Consider the following 15694-nt stretch of genomic DNA (forward strand, 5'->3'; position numbering starts at 1 on the left):
CAGGACTCTGGCTAAGCCCTTTCAATTGTTTAAAATAAATTTAACATTCGTAACTATCACACGGTAAAAATAAGCAACCCACTGCTAGTCGGAAAACATAAAAATAATAAAATACGAAACTTGAAAATGAACAACAAAGGTGTAATGCGAAAGTGATTCACGCTGCAGATGTGCCTCACAAATCGAAATTATATTATTCTAACTATTTAAAAGCAGAAAACTCCTTTCGACATTTGTAATTATTGGTCCCAATTTTAAAAATACAAATACAACAATCTCAAATGAATGAGTATAATTAACGCACATTTCTGGTGTAACCCAAGTGATACTCTTGCGTTTACGTGTTTTGTTTTGTTTTCAAGAAGCGCTTTTGTGACTGTACAATTTCTTGGGAAAACAACAATGGGTCACTTGGATTCATCCTAGTGGGGGGTGAGTCCCTCAACCTTAGCTGTCCCACCCTGTCAGTGTCTTCTCTTTGCTCTCCACATGTATATGATCCCTAAATTTAGAATCTCCGTCCCAGATACTTGTGGTATTTAACGATGACTGTCACGAACCCTCACTAGTAGCTGAGCTTGTAAAGTTCAGATGCACTTCTTTATGTTGACTTTTTTTTTTCCTTCCGCCGTACCAAACGAAACAAATCTCTCTGTGAGCTTTTGTCTGTTCGCTGATTTGCCGGGATCACACCATCCATGCCCTTCTTCTCATCCCCACTTTCCTCTCGTGCGTCTCCTCCTGCTTCCCCGGCGCACCCGTTCTGCGTCTCTCTCATCTCTTATCCAAATTCGGGCCTTTCAAAACAAAGTAGGGAACAGCTGCAGTGTCTTGGAAGGAAGGAAAGTCACCTTGAGCGATGAAAGAGGAACAGAAAAAAAAAAAACACGAGCGAGCGAGGTTGAGAGAGAGAGAGAGAGAGAGACAGAGAGAGGAGGGAGAGGCTCCCGTGCAAGATGACATCAGAACATTATATGACAAATAAAGGGACAAGCGCTGCATTGCTGCAGATTAGCCACTGCTCTCAGTCCACTATAGTGTCACATACTCTCGCCACCTTATAACAACGGTTTTTGTTGAATACTTGAGAATCGGCTAGAACTATTATTAGTCGTGTTCTGAGTCCCCCGGCTACCACTGAAGTGAGAAATACCTCATGATAAAAACAGATAGCGCATGTTTTGGACATGAAAACAGGCTGCTCCAGAAAGGGAAATCGAGTCCTTGGTGGCCATATTGTGATTTCTCTGTGGTGTCACTGTATCGCGTATTTTTAAACTATGAATAACGAATTTCATATTGCGGATTTCATTTTTCATGTCATTTTTCTACTTCTACATTTTTTCGGTACTGCAGTCTACCATAGGAATAAGCTCGACCCAGGAGGAAAGAGTGCCTAAAAATCAAAGAATGTCAGAAGTTTGGGATCATTTGACACTTGAACAAAAGAGCACGTCTGCTGTTAGCTGATTTAGGATGGCCTAAGAATGCTACAGTTACAACAAATTGTAATCCTTCCACAAGTGGTCAATCAAGGGGGGAGCACAGCCAGTAACAAATTACATATAATAAGGGCATACCTACGCTAGCTGCAGCACACAACTGACTCTCAGAGACACTGAAACATGCGGAATGACGAACGATGAGCCACTCGACAGCTTGCCAATAACAATCAATTCTGAATTTCCATTCACTGACTTCACCGTCATTCAATAAGCAAAGTCACACATATTATAGTTGAGAATATTTGGATGGTGACCCTTAGCGGACAAAAATAATACCTGCACCTCACGTCTCTATTTTGTATTGGTATTATGCATAAAGCTTTAAAACGTGTGTAAATGATCAAATAATGGTCTCTAATTCACAGATATTTTCTATTGAGGGGGATTCTGGAACATGACCCCTGTGATAAGCAAGGGATTGTTGTACTGTACTCCAAATGAAAGCAACAATGAGCAGGCCCTCAACCGCCCTTTTTCATGGACGCTCAAAACGAACATCAAATTTGAGCCATGCTCTGCCTACATTAAATGGCCCATCTGTTGTGGACACTTTATCCAATAGCGGGCTCATTTCGACAAATTATCTCGTAGAATTTTGTCAACGTACAATTGATCTAAAAAGATGACAAGGCCGAGTTTCTATTTGCATTGTCAAAATAATTAACAATCTCACATTGTTTCGGGTCGTTTTTGTAGTTTGGTTACAACAGACTGAAGCTGTTTCTAATAAGACCTTATTTAGCTACACAAGAGGGTCGATAGATTATAACATCTCTCTCTCTCTCTCTCTCTCTCTCTCTCTCTCTCTCTCTCTCTCTCTCTCTCTCTCTCTCTCTCTCTTTTGCTGCACTGCAGACAACGTTCGATGCGATTACATTATACATTGCACAGCAGTACCTTCACGCCGTTGTTATGGCTGAATGTGCTGCTCTAGCGTCTCCTTGTGTTCAAACATTAGAACGTCACCTGACCCAGTGGCGGAAACCCACGACGCGACAAACCTGAAGTGGTGGAGAAACGCAAAGAATTACGACCTACGGCCAAGGTAAGGCGATTAGTCTTCCTTTATGCTACGTTTTCTCTAAATTGGGGCTATGTTTTAGATGTAACGTAGTTCACCGTTCAGATTAGTTTAAAATGTGTAATGTAGCAGCAGCATGCATGCCGAAATAGCTCAGTTGGGAGAGCGTTAGACTGAAGATCTAAAGGTCCCTGGTTCGATCCCGGGTTTCGGCATAGGGAACTTAAAAATAACTTTTATTGGGTCTTCTACCTGAAACAGACATCGATGACACCATTTGTAAAATTGAAAAGCATTTTAATTCCAGGACAAATTAATGTAGTTACGTCGGAATATCGTACGCACAACAAATTTCTTTCCTGAAATTAATGCATGGATAACTGTATTTTTTTTGTTTTATGTTATTAAGTTGTTTCTTCTATACATAAATATACATAAAGTAATTTCTTCTATATATAAATATTCCGTCGTTTTTAAGCGACGTGTGTAAAAGAAAAACACCATTGGTGCCCAAATAGTCAATAGTCATCTCCAGGGGGCGACCTTGTCCAATAAACCAGTGAAGAGTCTCCCTCCTGAGTTTGTAAACAGGCAGTTCAAGTTAGGGCAGCATGTTTACGTTCATGTCAGTTTAATATAAGGATCAGAAATCCAAAGCACAAATCTAAGTTAATTTTCTCGAATAGTGTACGCAGCAATTGACACACGTTACTTCCAGTCAAGGGTTTTGTGTTCACCAATGGCGTCATGGAAGTATTCTTGTCATGCAATGTTTCCCAACCTCTGTTCCACCAATGCACCCATTTTACATTAGAAAAATCTCGCTTAAAAACTACAAATTCAAAAAAGTGTCCTTGATTAAGATACCGAATCCCCAGTTGTTCCTGATGCTAGGTCAACATTAGTTAAAAAGAGGAGACAGCGTTAAAGCGACCTTGCTTATGAACAAAATGTACAGCGCGGGAATTGCCTCCATTGCTGAGCGACACTACTGATCGACTCGTACATTGTTGTACTTCCGGTGGCACTACACGGTTCTGAGCACATGGTCTGAAAACATATCAGGTAAACAGAAGCAAATCTCGCTGTCTGTGAATTGTCTCGCACTTTCTAAGGGAGTCTCCCAGACGAAGCTCAGCCGAGACTACGAATTGGCAAAGTTGACGATTTTGACAATCATTCGTAATGGCAACAAAATCATGGTTTTGAGGGCAACAGATTGAAAGATGATCGTAATTGACATATTTATACTGTATTACATGTTCATCTATATTACATCGATGTTACATCTATAAATGTTCATACTGTATTATACTGTACAGCATAGTTGATGGCCATTTTACTGGAAATGGTCACAACGAACTACCGTTATAACGTACAGATCCGTTATGTCCCTCGAGGTACGTTGTAACGATGTTGGACTGTATGTCAGTGACCAATTGTGACAGGTAGAACAATTAAATGCACTTCCACTAGATGGCAGTAAGTACAATTAACGAGTGGATCCTCCACCTGTTGCCATTTGTACAACAGAAGTCATGGATTCTTGCATTTACATCAGGTTTGTGTTCCGCTAAACAGGCCAGTTTTTGCACTTGCTAATCAAAATATGAGTAAATTGAGACAAGATCATCAGTATTTCAATATGTATTTATATACCGGTCTTTTTGTGACCTTTAGGTTTGGTGCTGTCAGCTCTTTTGAATGTAAAATATGTGCCTTGGAAAGGTATGCTTATAATTTGATATCCATAAGCCCTATCTTGTGGTTATATAACAGCTTTGCATCACATGCCAACAATGCATATCATGAACCTCAAGTATCTCCTTACAGACACTGCGCCGAGATTTTACACCTGTGTCGCTCTCTACATGTAGATACTTGCCAGGCATAACATAAGTGAGGGGCGTTTCCCTCCAGCAGGCGCACCTGTGCCGCGTTTCCCCATCAAGCGTTGCTGTGTATTTAAGGACTGTCCTGCTGCCTGGTCATCGTCGGATTATTGACCGTTCTTGCTGTTGTGCGTCAAGTGTTGCATTCTAGACCTTTCGATACCTTTCATAGTCACGCTTGTTTTCTCATAGACCTTTTGTAAGTATTTTCATTATTCCTTCATTTGAGCTTGATCCTTGGTCTAGCATTATTGGACTTTTTGATATTTCATTTGTTTATTGTCGGTGTTGTATTTTACTTTGCCTTTGCAAGCGCTTTTTGCTTATTCATTGCTTTTTCCTGGCTCCTTGTGACCAGCGATTTCAGTTTGTATTTTGTAGGTACGATTTTCTGTAATAAATATTTTTGTTATTGCATTTTGTCTGAGCCTGCATTTTATTTTTGGAATCCAAAACATTATTCGGTTTGGTCCTGAACCTGACAATATCTCCACAATTCAGTCGTGCTCAGTTTCTGCAGATTTTCAGAAATGATCTTCAAACATGTAGAATATATTTAGAAACAAACCTATGATTTCACTTGACAGGCACTGTTAAGAGTAAAGTGAAACGGTCATTAGTGACTTTTTCATTCTTACTTGAAAAATCATAAAAGTGTGAAAATACATTTACCAGTGTCAATAGTAAAACTGGAAACCTTTCCACCTTAACTTGTCTACACATGTGAATCCACATTACTAATTTCACTTTCAATGTACCTCCTTTTCCTAGTGACTGGTTACAAAAAGCCAAGGAAAAACCAAAATTTGCAGTTATAATTCCACGATGCTGGTTGAGCTTGATCCCGTGAGGTAAGCAGTGATCTTGCGTGGGTCTTTTCTTGCTCTCTCTGCACAACAAAGCAAACTGCGCACCCAGAATGAGTCCTTTGATACACCCCGAGTCATGCAATGTACAACCTCAGAGGAAGTATTGCTGGTACTGCATATACAGAACTGTAGGTAATCTCAGGGGTGTTCAACATTAGTGGATGGTTTCTATCAAAACCGATCTTATTATTGTTCGGTACTACTGTAAATGTTTTACATAGGGAAGCACAGTGGTAAAACTCCGAACTTCTTGAATACCCAGTTTGCGTGAGTGGCCTTGTCTTTACTCTTATCACCACCTGTGGTATGTTAAGCTATACGGTGTTCTATAAAGTATCTTTAATGTCTTCACCTTTGCCTCCGGCTGCTCTCACTTCTCCTTTTTTTCTTCATGAACGTCTGCCAATAAAGTCGCCACTCCTTAGTTTATTTATACACACCTTTCTCAAGGCAGATTGAACCCGCTGCACCCTGAATATGACGCGTGAGGAGTTTATTTTATGTTTATGTCTGTTTGTCAAGTTGCCCCAACAAGGTGTTGATTAACACATGGATCGAGAGTACAGTTACTTTGTATCAATACTTGATGGGACTCAGTCAAATACAAGATGAAAATGTATTTTATAACTTGGGCCTGTGTTGTTAATAGCTTATTTCAACAGTGACTGAGGATCTGTTCACACATTCAATACAGATATTCTGTGGAATCATCAGGGTTATAAAAAAAGTGGGTGTGGCAATCTAAAAAAAAAAAAAAGTACCGGTATTCGGTTTTAAGAGGTTTCTTATCACTTTGAGTTTATATACAGGAGATAAGCCTATGACTGTGGTTTGTTATTGCAAGCCAGTCATCACAGAATGTCTGGCATCATCCCAAATCATGACTTCTCTTTATCGCTTTTAGGCAGTGGTCCCCAACCCCTGGGCCGCGGACCTGTACCGGTCCGTGCGTCATTTGGTACCGGGCCGCACAGAAAGAATAAATAACTTACATTACTTCCGTTTTATTCATTTCGGAATCTGAAAGATGTTTTATTTGGAAAAATTAAAGGATTCTCTGTTACATCCGTCAACAGTGTGTCACTCTTCATGCAAGTTAAGGCGCGCTTCTTGGTCACGTGATAGGTTACCGCTAAAATGAAACCCGGGAGATAGCAAAATGAGTAAAAAAAGAAATGTTTCTTTGGGAAGGGGAAAAGGCCCAGCCAGGAGACAGAGGAGCCTACGACTTTCAAGAAAAAGGCTACCGGTACATTTAAGAGACAGTATCAGGAGTCCTACTTAAAATACGGATTTATCTCGACAGGAGATTCCCGATCAGCAAGCCCACTCTGCGTAATATGCGGCAGTGGTGAGTCATATTTTTCGTGCACTTTGTATTTGCGGTGTTATTTTGTTGTATTTATCCGTCACACCTTAAAGGCCGGTCCTTGAAAATACTGCCTGATATTAAACCAGTGCGTGGGGCAAAAAAAGGTTGGGGACCGCTGCTTTTAGGAATTGTTTCTGACTCTCAAGCCCAATTCATTTTGAATGATAATGCATCGTAAGCAACTAGGTCATATTAATAGGTGCTCCTTTACATTTGAGGATTACAGCCAAAAACATAACATAGATACATACCTGCTTAGTTGTTAGGTGACACTGTCAAAGATTCTTTTCGGTATCCATTTATTAATGTTTATGAGTGTGATTGTGGTGTGCAGTGATGCTGAATTGCAAGCAGAGTGATCTTTGTGCTTTGTAGAATTTATGAACAGATATTGTATTGTATGTATCTCATTGGATTGTGCAGGTTTACCTGACGTTGTGGCAAAAGCACCACGCGAAGCCGGCGGCTTCATCTCAACAGGGACACCCTCTACACATTAGTCATTGGAGCAATTTATAGAATGTGACGCCACACCATGTAGACAATGAAACAGTATATGTCATGTGTTCATCTGTGACAGATAAATAATCACGCTACAATGCCAATTGGCTATCATTTCTCACTGCCACAATTTTCCATTGCGGCATCTTTGGTTGTCAGCCAAATAGCAGCCTACATTTGATGTCATTCATAGCACCTGTTCTTTTCTCTCGTTGAAGCTTTGCTATGCAAAAGACATATTGTCTTTGTCTTTCTGTCAGCTGTTTGCCCCCCGCCCCCTGCAGCTAAGTTTGTATGTCAGCAAGCAACAGAGCATAGGGTAAGCGGTTTGTTTTGCAGTGCGCACACGTACGATATTCGCACTTCCTGTATTTAGCCAGACCCTCCTGAATCGACTTCCTCTATTCAGATGCAAGTGTGACCGAATGTAAACTTGAGATTATGATGCTTGTGGCACGTGCTGCTTTTGAGGCCTGCTCTCTCACTTATTTCCTCTCACCAGTCCACTTCCTCACTGGCCCCAACATGTCACGTGAATCTTAGAATGAAGGCAGAAAAGAGGAGGAAGAAGAATAAGGCTAACTCTTCAGTTTTACTCAGAGATCACTTTTATGATGAGACAATCCCGGTCTTCTGTCTCAAACAGGATCTCTGTTGTGGTACCAAGACTTACCTTTGAAGAATCTTTTCAATGATACTAGCTACGACCCCAAACAGTTTTGTTCCGCCCTGTGTAGTCGCTTTTCTATTCTACTTTTTTGGGGCCAGGCGGTTACAATCGAAACAGTCGTCAGAATCTATTGCAACCTGGTTCTAGAATGCAGGCCGAAGAGGGTCGTGACGTCACTGTCATTTGATCGCGAGACAGATGAAAAAGTTCCTTTAAGTGATGTGGCAAGGAGCTAAATTGCACATGCCCAGACTGGCCCCCAAAATGCCTGTTCCCTAATTGTCAACCGGCGTAAGAAACTGAAGCATAAATAGAAGTAGTAGTTGTCAAGGCAACTAATGTGAGACATGTTGTAATTTAAGAATACAACTGATTTATGCCACAAAAGGATTTACAGCACCAAGAGGACCAATAAGTGACCAGTATTGTACCACTGACCCCACTGCGATGTGGGATTCTCGTTAAGGTAAGCCATTTTAAACTAAAAAGAAAAACAGTTCGGTAATTAGAAGTGGGTATTACTCCAGCATGTACTCCTAATACATTTGCGAATGCAACCACTATTAGTGAACGGAGATTTCAGGTGTCCAAGCGCCACTGTTCTTGGTATTGGATTTTTATAAAACAAATTTAAAACATTTAAATATTAAATAAATTCAATATTCCCCTCCAAAATACTCTTCTTCATGATGCATTCTTTTTGACTGGTGTGACTTATAGTCAGAAAAATATGGTGTAATGTGTTTTACAACAATACCTAACCATATTTATTATTTTAAATGTGCATGTGGATGAAATGTGAAGCTCGTGGTAAAAAATTTAACGAGCCATGCGTATGTTGCTGGATTCATTACAATGAATGGATTGAATGAGAACAAGCCCCATCTTTCAAAATATCCGCTTTCCTCTTTTGGGCAGCCGCACACTGCATGGTGGCAGTCAAGGAACACACAGGTTGTTACAGATAGAGGATGTGGTCTACAATAAAGACAAAAGTGGGCATATATTGAAAGACAGGACTTGCTCTCTCTGTGACCTCCAGGCCTCTAGCTACATTCCATTATGTAACAGACCATGAAATGGGGGGAAAAACGTCAATATCAACCCTCAGAGCAGTGATAAAGGATGTGTTAGTGGGTATTTTCTTTTGCTTAAAGCATATTTTTGAACTTGGGATAATTGTATTTTTTTTCCAGCAAATCGCCCCAAAAGATCCACTAAACAAGCAAACGTGGAGGTTTAATCTTTGACGATGTTTGTCTAGAGCGATTACAGTATCTAGTAAATCAATAGCTTCTCTTCCAGGTTTGTAATTGGAACTCTACAAGGTCGTCTCATTGCCCCTTGTATGACCATGCGTCATGTCTCGCCTCACTCCAGTTGGTGATAGACCCCAGCGTAATGTGATCCAGAGCAGGACTCAAAGTACTAGGCCTTCTTTATTAGGCTGAGAATGTCATTGACCAGTGCATCTTTTGGTTCTTATTATAGCCTGGGAATTAACCCTGACTGAGCGCTGACTTCCAAGGAGATTGGAGTGCTCCTTTTGTACCTGTGTTGACCTGCTGTTCTGTTCCACGACGGAAAACACAAGTAGTCCAGTCCAGTCAGCTGTGCCCCGTGCACATCATCTAAGGAGGGTGACGTCGGGTGTGTTTACATGCTCGTACGGCCGGTGTGATGGCATGAGAACACTTGCCTCTGTGTGGTTATGTTTACAAGATGAGGGCTCATACAGCCACGAGCGATAGCGTGACCGCTGTTTGCTCCTTGACATTGTTTTGCTATAACACTTGGGATCCCCCTCTGGGATCAATCAAGTCTTGTCTTATCTAACACACTCTTAACTGACAAATTGATTGAGAGGTTTGTATCAATAACATGAATTGTATCATTCTAATTGTTTCTCAGAATATTTTTGCAAATGGGTCAGATGTGTCATCAAAAAATAAGTAACTGGGTAAATAAAAAGTTAAGAGCGCCCAATGTTTTCCATCCATCCAAGCATTTGTTATATAAAACATTTGAAGTGGCTTCGTTTGACTTAATCACCAAAACATCAGGTGGAACATTTCCAAGCGATCATTTCCGTCTTCCTTTATAGAAACATCATCATGTCTCATTCGTGGACCCAAGGAAACACCAGCCGAGTTGACTTGGTTCTGCGCAGCTGAAAATGTGCCGGCATTAGATCGGTTTCGCTGAAGCTTATGTAAGCCGAATGTTCCCGTTCGGGACGTCAGCAGTGTCGATGACCCTTTGCCTTGGCTTCCTTTCACCCTTTGAGGTGGTGCTCGCAGGGGTTCCCGGTCGACTAAAAATCTGCTGACTCTGCGCTTGCCGCAAGAGATAAATGTCTGAGAAAGCCCTACTCGCGCATGCCACACATAACCACACACACATTTTCCGAGCAGGGATGAGTTTAGTGTTGCCTTTGGCGGGTAGTGATAGGTTATCTGACGAACGACGGCGTAAGGGTAGTTTTCTGTGGGTGATGGGGCTACAAGTAGTGGACATTCTGAAATTGGTGGGCTCGCATCTGCCGTGTGCACACATTTTGACCTCTCAATTCCCACATGTGAAGTAAAACGCTTGCTGTGTGTGGCAGGTGGCAACCAACTCATGACTGCCATCTATAGGACTGGAGTGGAACATTATCAGCGTGTATGGCAGTTTGAGTGAGACAGATTTGTTTTCGACCTTTCCTTGTTGCTCTTATGGTGATGTCCTCCTGTAAGGGAGCAGCAATGCCCTTCCGGAGTCAAATCGTTCTAATCGGATCACCGCGATATTGTATCATCGCAAGTATCACACTGCTCTATGAACTGAGAACAATGGAGCAAATCTGTGCTCTATTAGATTTGGAATCTGTGGCTGTGGCCTGTGTTTTCCAATATCTGTGCCCCTCTGGATGAGGATGAGGGACTCTTGTTCACAACAAACCCTGCAGTGTGAGAAAAAAAAAATCTGGAAAACAAAAACAATCACTGAGCAGAAACGCTCTGCGTCAGCATGAATTCAGATTGCAAATGAGCATGCGTCTTCATATTCTAGGGTGGCAGTGGATTATGGGAGGACCTTGAACATGTCTCAGGTCACCCTTGTAGTGTCCTCACTGCGGCTTTCACACCAATACATATGGCACATTTCGTATAGGTGACTCAGAGGTGTGAACGGAGGAGTGTTGAGGCGTGGAGGCCATGAAGGACATGGCGGCTGCCAACCTTAATCCTTCAGATATGGGATCAATATAGCCTTGACTGTTATAGTCGATGCAACGGGACTTTATTTATACTCGGGGAAGCCCTTTGTCTCATGAGCAACAAGTCTGTTGTTGTGATCCACTGGTGCATATTTGCTCACAAGGGGCATTTTAAGATGTTTTTGTCAGCAGTTGTTGGAAAATATAGCAGGTTGTTTGTGGTGAGAAGTGATTGCCAACTTTTTCTGTCTCTGCACCCCCCCCCCCTCCCATCTTGCTATATTTAAACTTGTTCTTATTAAGAGCAAACGTATCCTATTAAGGTTTGGCTCGGGCTCTAATTCGTTTTTTTTTTTTTTTATTCCCAAGTCCTTCGAAAAGTCTCTGTAGGTTGCTTCTTCAATTTGTCTCAAATGACCCAGGGGGAATGTTATGGTTTGCTCTGTTAAAACTATTCCCTCCCCCCCCCCCCCCCCCCCCCCCCCCCCCCCGACCCCTGTCTTTATTAAATGGTTCACCTCACGCTAACAGGGATGGGATGTCCCGGTTCCAAGACTTTTTGAGGGCAAGATTTTCCTTCTAAAATTGAGGATACGGCGGAATAGAGATTTGAACGCTTCCATTGTTTCATCTGCCACTTTGTATTATCTCATATCACAGCTTTTCTCTTCACACGCTTCCTTCCTCTTCCCGACAGCACAAACCAACTGGACATGTGCTGAAATGACTTTTCACAGTGTAAAGCTCACTCTATTACTGGCAAGGCCTCCGTCTGCCGCCTCAGCGTTCTCAGCGAGCCCGTGTTCTCCGAAACAAGGTCCCGATGTCCTCTTCCGCCAGCCAGCCCAGCGGCGTCCCACCCACAACCTGTTCCATTTTATCCCACCTTTGCATTGTTCTTACTGCCCTCCTTTATGTCTGATCCCTTTCTTGATCTCTGGGATTTTCCGCCGCTTGTCGTCGTGTTGGGCAGGAGGGTCAAGGTTATGCAACTCCAGGATTATTTCACTGGACAAATTGAGTCAGACAGGCTGAAACCAAAGAACATAGGCGCGGTTCAAACGCATTCCCACACAGTCGGTTAGAAGAGATCACACGGTTCGTTGTTGCGGCAGCAGCTGAAAGACGGAGGATGTGTCCAGTAGCTGTTGGACGCTAACATTATCATCTCCAGATTTGTGAATTTTAACCCTTTCATGCACCCTGTAACCTGATAACATGACAGGCTGTCCACTGTTGTAACCGCTGTCCCTGAAAGGGTAAAAGAAGATTCTCACGTCCACATCTTTGAACCGTTTTTTTTTTTTTTAATCTGCCAACTCTCACAGGTACAATGCATATTTGGTATCTATAGCTTTCAATGGCAGAGAGTGAGCTTTTTTTTTTTTTTTTTTAATAATATACCCAAACTTCTTTCCTCCTTTTCTGTTGTGGGAACTATCACAATTTTACTCCAAACTTAAGTGTGCTCCATGTTTTGAAGTGCCTTGTTGAAGGATTTTGCACTTCTTGTGTACTGTAGTGTACCGGCAGTGTCGCTCCAGTTTTGACCATGTATGACCATATCATGGTGCTTAGCCATTGGTAGCAAGCGTAGTAGTCCAAATACCATAGCTGAGTTTTATACAGCTGGCGTGGGATCAATTCTCACTCATGCGTTTTTATCATCACTCAGTGATTGACTGGCACAGATCATGGTGTTGCCCAGCTTTGACCCCGGCCATGCCCTTGAACAGAAAAAGCCATAGAGAAACTGCTTTTCGAGAAAACTCTTGTAAGAACAGTGTACACTCAATTGCTTGGGAGCTGATTTGCAAACGAGCATATTCTTCCGCAGTTTCACCCTGCTTTCACACTGCTCATAGTCGAGGCACAGATGACTGGCACCGGCCCGCTCCCCCCTCTGGCCCAGATCCCAAGCCCCTCAGATTCCCAATAAAGCCCCTCTGTCACGAAGGACTGCCGGGTCTAGTTTCTCTTGGCAGCATAATGTGACCGAATGAGAGCAACAAATGACGGGAGGGGATTGGCTAGTGATGAGTGACTAAGTTTTCTCGCATTTGCACACACGCATTCATTGCACAAGAAATGCATCCTCTAAGTTAATATGCCATATTGTTTCTTGTCAAAATCACGTCATCTTATGAGCGCTTGGTTTACGCCCATCTGTTTGTGATGTAGTGTTTTGCTGCCTTTTATCATTGTAGGCATGAAATCATGTAAAAAAAAAAGTTGAGATGATTGGATGTCATGTGTCTGTGTGTTGCCAAGAGACTCCAAAGAGTCACACACAAACAGACTGCTGAAAACATTTAAGATGGTGCCACAAACATGGTGCTAGAGGTGTGTAATATGGACCAAAATATATATCCCGCTGTAGTATTTTTCCTTAAAATTGCATCCAATCAACGGCAACTTTCCGGGATCTTTTCCCTTTTTACTGACAAAAGCATATTTTATATCGATCACGGTAGACAGCAGATTACAATGAAATAAAACTCAAATATCCAGTCGCTAAATAAATAGCATTGAAAATACCTCATCTTTTTATTCATAAACTTTGCCCAACAAATTCAGTATTTTTATGTTGACTAATTGCAGTGAAGGGTAGCATGGTGTTGAGTATATCTACCTGCTTTTTTTCCCCAGCTTCTGTCCACATTTCAAAAACATGGATGGTAGCTTCAGTGGAAATTGTCCCTCGGTGCAAATGTGAGTGTGAATGGTTGGTTTGTTCAAAGGGTGGCCGACAAATGGCTGGCAACCGGTCCAGGGTGTACCCCACTTTTCACCCAATGTCCCTTCCAGCTCACTTGCAACCCTAATGAGGAGAAAAGTGGAGAAACTAGATGGATAGATGAATGGGTTATCAAACACTCTCAGTTCTCTGTTGGTGTGAAGGTGACTTTGAATGGTTGTTTAGCTATTTGTACCCTGCAAATGACTGGCGATCAGTCTAGTGCTAAGCAGGGCTAAGGAAAGTCTTGATACTGTTTATAATAACTGCACTGCTCTGTCATTAGTTAAATACACACTACATGATGAATTGATGCCATGTTTAGAATGTAGGCCTGTGGGAGCCTTGATCAGTTTCAGCCTGTATATATACGGTATTATCCTCCTTGATATTACTGCAGTTTATTGAGGGTATGAGACTGCATGTACAGTATGCACATATACTGCTCCAAATGGTCAACTCACCAAAAGAAGCAGCACACAGTCTATTGAACTGAAGCAAAAAATGTTACATTTCTAAACATTCTATTTTATTATGTAATTATTGTATGTTTGCACAAAGTACAATATTAAAGAGTGCAATTTGTTGTATTAAAACACATTACTATCATTTGAGTTTTTTTTCTTGGTAAACTGGAACGGATTAATGGCATTTCCATTTATCTGAATGGGGAAAGATGATCTGAGATGTTTTTTTTTTTTGTTTTTTTTGCTGTGTCACTGAATGAATTGAACTCGTACCTGAAGGTGCCTCTGTATCGTGAGGTTCCTGTGGAAAGTATCACTGCCATTTTGGAAATAGTCAGTCGCGTTGCATTACATTGCATAGTGAGTGAAGTGAACTGCAGCAAATGTCCTAGTCACATCCTCACCTAAATGACCTCTACTGCATCCGCAACCACTCAGCAACAGAAGGCCATTGGAACACAGTTGTCACACTCACAGATTGTCATTAACACTTTTCCTCTCACCTCCTCCACTTTCCCACCACAAATGTTGCAGTGCTTTTTTTTTCTGTGAAGACATTGCAGCCACTAGACAACCAATAAACAGTACTTCTCAACCTCCTACTTGTAATGAACAAGCATCCTCTTAAAACATGATAAAGGGGGGATTATAGAGGAAGGTTTAAGGGTAGATTTGCTCCATATTTTTATTTTGGACATCAGATACAGCCTACTTTTGCATCCACACCTGTATCATTGCTCCTGTAAGTCAATGATGACATTTAAACGAGATCTTTGCCAAGACAAACGAATTGTATACCTTCAAAGTGCACCTTTTTGTCATTAGGATTCATGCATTATTTACTGTGAAAGCAGAACAAAAGTAAAATATCAAAGCAATTTGCTCCTGGCAGGATGTTAATTTATCCTGCCTGGACATGTTGAAAAGCAATGTTAAATGTGCTGTTTTTTTTTGGTGGGGGGGCGGTCAAGATTGAACACATAAATGTGCAGCTGGGCCTTTCGACATCCACTCCCTACATATGTGCTGGTATTTTTCCACTAGATGTAAGGAGAAAGATGAGAGTCCATTCATAACTCTATTTGTTTTTCTTTTCTTTTTTTCAGCCTTCATCTTACCAGCTTCTCCCATCCTCGTCACCTTTCTTCATCACCATGAGCCCTAATACCGCAGCTTGGAAAATTCCACACTGCAGCAAAGAGACGGGTGGCAGAGGAGAGAGAGAGAGAGAGAGAGAGAGAGAGAGAGAGAGAGAGAGAGAGAGAGAGAGAGCAAGAGCGAAAAGAGAGACAGAGAGATGCAGGTAGGATGGGGGTGGGAGGGACAAGATGAGAATTTTTGAAAATGGTAAACGATGATGTGAATGTATCGGCAAGATGTAAAGAGAGAACTAGTGCGGTGCTTGTGCGGTGCTGAATACGACCATATAAAGATGATGAGGACAAAGTAAAACTTAAG

General features: G+C 41.8%; 1 long non-coding RNA gene and 1 other non-coding gene across 3 annotated transcripts; both read left to right on the top strand.

The window, feature by feature from the left end:
- The first annotated feature begins 2364 nt into the window (after positions 1–2364).
- Positions 2365–15441, top strand: LOC109522691 (uncharacterized). Of its 2 annotated transcripts, none has more exons than XR_002169601.1 (3): positions 2365–2550; positions 5190–5269; positions 15343–15441. It is a non-coding gene; the product is annotated as an uncharacterized LOC109522691 (long non-coding RNA). The 2 variants fall into 2 exon arrangements; XR_002169600.1 differs by lacking the exon at positions 2365–2550 and adding an exon at positions 3865–4617.
- trnaf-gaa (transfer RNA phenylalanine (anticodon GAA)) lies at positions 2669–2741 on the top strand. Its single transcript has one exon. It is a non-coding gene; the product is annotated as a tRNA-Phe (tRNA).
- Positions 15442–15694: the final 253 nt, after the last annotated feature.

This window comes from Hippocampus comes, unplaced genomic scaffold (assembly GCF_001891065.2).
Source record: "Hippocampus comes isolate QL1 unplaced genomic scaffold, H_comes_QL1_v1.1 scaffold68, whole genome shotgun sequence".
NCBI classification, from domain to species: Eukaryota; Metazoa; Chordata; class Actinopteri; order Syngnathiformes; family Syngnathidae; genus Hippocampus; species Hippocampus comes.